This window comes from Pinus tabuliformis, chromosome 3_1 (assembly GCF_031772625.1).
Source record: "Pinus tabuliformis cultivar Carrire ecotype Pingquan chromosome 3_1, CPIR1, whole genome shotgun sequence".
NCBI classification, from domain to species: Eukaryota; Viridiplantae; Streptophyta; class Pinopsida; order Pinales; family Pinaceae; genus Pinus; species Pinus tabuliformis.
Window position 1 is genome coordinate 621,131,292 of NC_142301.1, and position 5,038 is coordinate 621,136,329.

The following is a 5,038-nucleotide window of genomic DNA, read 5'->3' on the forward strand; positions in this document are numbered from 1 at the left end:
TAGAAATGAGTTGATCACATTTTTGAATGACATCTAATACAACCAATGGGTCATGATGGATAGGATGGATTCTATCTAGTGCAGCCAATGACACACAGTGGAGCAGTTGGACCAAATTGATGAAAGCATCGATCGCTTGGAATACCATGCTCATGATGGAATTTGACCCCTAGACCCCCCAGATGTCGGGCAAGGCCTCACACCTCCAAGAAATTTCTGATAATGATTTGTTTTGTTTGTATTCCCGAATTTTTCTGGTGTATCCGTGTTTATGACTTGAGTTTTGGATGTAATGTATGACACTTTGGTTTTTGTTTTCACATAACTCTCCTAGCTAATAAATCCAGTCAAAATGCAACAAGGAGAGCAAGACAAAAATAACAAATTAAATGTAATTTTTTGAACAAATAATAAAATATTTTTTGCAAAAAAAACACAAACTTAATAAGAATTTGCTTAAAATTATTACTCATAAAAATTCTATTATATTCTAATTACTAAATAAAAAATTATTAAGAAACAAAAAAAAACAAAAAAAATAATTCTTATTAAAAATAAAAAATAATACAACTTCAAAACTATATTTATATTTATTGTATTATAGAAAATAAAAATTAGATATTTAAAAAAATAATAAAAAATAAAACATAAATATTTATATTATATATATAGATTATTTGTAGTATTTCCTGTTGCTAGCTAGAATATTCATCCAATAGAATATTTGTAGTATTTAAGTATCTTTTCTTGAAAACCAAATATTTCATTAATGAGCCTATATTGTCTTATATTTCTATTAGTTATAGAATAAGTTGATAGTAAAGACTAAATAGATATCAATTACATATTTTTATTAGTTATAAAATAATATATTTCTAAACAAGTTTAGGCTCTTGTGATTCATATTTACAAAATAAAAAAATCAGTAATAATCACATCAAGGAATATTTGTCAACGCGTTTAGAACTAACCAATGTTTAGTGTGGTTTATCATCACCACAAGATGAAGATTTAGATAGATAGAGATATCCTTTGGCTATAAAAAAACACTTACTTTTGACTGGGTAAAAAATAGGTGAAGAATTAAATTGATCATAATTTAAATATTTAAGTGAAATGTATATAAATAGATATTAATATTATCTTTTCCTTTTCTTAAATAAAATTTGAATTTTTTTACTTAACTAAAAAAATTAATCTTTTAATTATAATTTAAATAATTAAATATATATAACTTAAAATCCTACATTCCAAGCTAACTTTTGACTTGACTATGAAATATGAGAAATATATATATAGGGATGAAATATTAGGGCACATTTGAGGCTAGGGATTATTATCAAAGTAAAGGAAATTTATTCTTATTACAAAGCTTAATAAATGAGAAAGTCGACTAAATTATAAATCCGTAAATCAAAATAAACTAAGATCCATAAAAATATAATATATAAAATATAAAAAGGAGAAGGGAAATAAAGAGGAATGAATAAACCCAAAGGGAAAAAATAGAAGAAACAAAAATGAAGGAAAAAATGTGAAAATCTGGGCACTAAATTAAGAAGGAGAAAACCTGAGAGAGATCCAACAACTACTAATTTTCCATCTGTTGTCATATTCCTCACGTAACTCAACATAAAATGAGTTATGAGTTAGTTACAATTCCTCACGTAACTCACAGTTGTGAATGGTTATTCAGTTTCAGAACTGATCCTTAACCTCTGGAACTGATTCTTGATGAGATCGAATATGGGAGGCATTACTACACATCTGGTTAATTTTCCATTACGAAATCGATGGAACGATTATTAACTGAATCTGTTTAACAGTATTTGGATGGAGTATGCGCAAAGAAAGGATACCATAGTCCCACGGGCCCATATGGTAGTTAACGGGTGGTTTGCGGGAGCGAATCATTGGGCATTGTCTGTTACTGCATGGTCAGTTATGTCGTTGATTCTCCTTGGCATATTATTCGGGTTTATCCATAATACAAGGGTTCCCCATTTTATTCAGGAGGGGACTGATACAAACAGAGAACAGAACAAACCAAAAACTCTGAACGAGGGGATGCCTGGTCTCGGTATTTTTTGATGGAAGAGCGTGAGGCTAAATATGATGGAAGGTCGCGTGTTCGATCTGTATCTTTGTTGGGAGACGTCTGAGTATATAATCGTTCGTTCGATCTGTATCTTTGTTGAGAGAGCGTCAGACGGACTATACGAAGGTTGTGTGATCTGTCTGTATTTTGATGGAAGAGCGTGCAATTTCATGGGATGGCATCGGGCCGCAATTATTATCCACAATAGACCGCATACAAGTTCTGAAAATCGCATTTGACTGCCGAAGCCACGGCTATCTCTATACTTCTTCCGCATGGAAGGATTCCTGTGCAGAGATTTATGGAGGCGACTCAACGGAGTATGAAGATTCCGAGATCGAACCATGGCAGTGAAACTCAGGGCAGAAAACGGATGGAGGCCATGAGAGATGACAGGGGGGGTGACTGCCCCACGTTACTGTTCACATAATTTCATTATCTTGTTTGATTGCATGTGCCCTCTCATCGATGGTAATTATCGGGAGTTGGTAGAAGCTTTACGTCCATTTCAAACGCAGGCAGAGCGAACTACTGTATAATCGAACTGCATAGCGTTCGCATGAGTTATTAAGTGCATATAGGGTTTGCATCGAAGATTGATAGTAGTGGTGATGCCATTTAAAGACAGAGAAGTTTCATTATATTGGTGTGCAGACGTTAACGTATTGCAGGGATGTATGTGTTTATCTTGCTAGTTCTTGAAACGGTTTCCCTCGTTATGCATGTGAAGCTTTTACATGTGATTCTTGTGTCTTAAAAGCTAAAAAATAACTATGTGAAGGCTAGATTCACCTTTTTATGATTTCTTGATGTTTACCCATAAATATAAGGTATCTTCAATAGTTTCTGGAAAGATAACTATGTGAAGGAATGTATGTGCAAAGGCACAGAACCAATAGTTTATTTCCTAGTATGTAAACTTAACCGTTGTGTTATATGTTTTAAAAAGAAACACGGACTTGTAAACTAGTGGTTAGATCTCTTAGAGAGAGATATGCACCAGTGTGAATAAGCTTTGGGTAAAGTAGAACAAGAAGTTACTTGAATAAAGGTACTAGTGAGTTAGTATGTTATGATTGCTCATGCAGATGAGTAGAAGATAAAAAGATCCTTTTTAAAGGTTGTTTAATGAATTATTGATAATGTATCTAATATTATTGCCAAGCTTGTTGTCAACAGCATTGACAGGAAACGATGGCGGTTGGTGCCAAAGGAAAGTGATGTTTAACATTATGGCAGGAAAAAGGATTACTCGTCCATGCAGATGAGTTCAAGCTGCAGTATTGTCCATTGCTAGAACAATTATGCCACAAGGAATGTTGCATGTGGCGGTATGTAAGAGGAAGATTACATGGAAATTGTTTTAGCTTTTAGCTAGTTATGTGACAGCTTAATGATAATTCATTGTAATGATTTTAATAGCAATGGTTAAGGGATGGAATCCCTTATAAGCCATTGAGTGAGGGGTGAAAACCCTCACGAGCGTTTAATAATAAGATTAAACGTTTGCTGGTTTTCACCCTACGGGGTTTCCAGGGTATATCCGTGTTCAAATGGTGTGATTGTTGTGATTGCCTTATGTGTCCACTGATAATGATGGGTTCTTAATGATGATGGTTCTTTATTTGATGTGACAACCATAATGTCTTAGTACATGATTATCTAACATGGTTAAGGATATTAAGAAATGGATGCATGGATTCCTGAAACAACTTATGTTATTACAGTGATGGTAAAGGTTATGCAATGGTTATGAAACTTACCATCCTTGATGGCAAATTACTTGATGTACTAATGAATAGTATATTTAATGGCTAGTGATGATTTGTGGAGTTGTGAATTGATTAATTACTTGTGGTAATTGTATAAAAATTCTAACTCCCTACTTTTACATGCGAGGTTACCGGGGTATATTACAAGTGGTATCAGAGCTAAAGGTTGCAGTACTGGCGCCTTTGGGAATTGGTAAGCGAAAAGGATATTGAGGTACGCCATCAGTAGGCATTAACTCAGGTATGAGTTTAATCATTCGCATATTCATTTATGTCGTACACTACTTTTGGCATGGTAGATGTGATTCATGTTTATAACTTCTTTGAGAAGTAAGTAATAAGTTGTTGTATAACTACGTTCATAACGTTGGATTCCTGATGAGGATAAAGGACAATGAAACTTTTGTCACACTTAAGAACAATATTGAACACTCATTGAGGGAAGTAACAATCAACTACCAAGTTTTGATTTGCAAATATGGCAATAACAATGATGCATTTAATGAACATGATTGAAGTTACAATGAACTAATTTTAATGAGTCAATGCATAAATGTAGAGTATGGGGAATGTCCTTGGATATGAGGATATAGTGTTAAAAAAAAAACATTGTAAGCACCCCTTAGACTTGAAAGTAAACAATGAGTCAAGTAGTGGGACTTGATTGTAATAACTAACTTTTGATTTAGCCTTGTCATGGATGCATGAAGATGATTGGTAGTTGAGATTGGTTAGTGTTGTATGACTAACCCATAGAACGTATATGCATTAATTGAATTGGACTAAGATTGCTACAATTCGTAAATAAGTGAAGTTGATTGATGTCACATGAATGGAATGTGTGTGTGAAGATTTTTACTCTCTCTGTGCTATAGTTCTAGTTGTTTATGAGAAGAGTTCTTAACTTTATTCACCATGAGAATGCATGATGAATAGTATATGCTCATGTCTTAATAGATTTAATGATGATTACCCTCTAATTAAGTGAAATCCATTAGCATGGTATGTGTTTATCATTACTTGTTGAGAGATAAAAACCATTGGAGCCTCGATTTAATGATGGTTGAATTTATCTCTACTATGGGAATGATGGATTTCTTATGCATGTTGCATTCCAGTGTGAACTTAATTGGAGAGGCATGTTCGGTGGGTAACATTTCTAGGATCC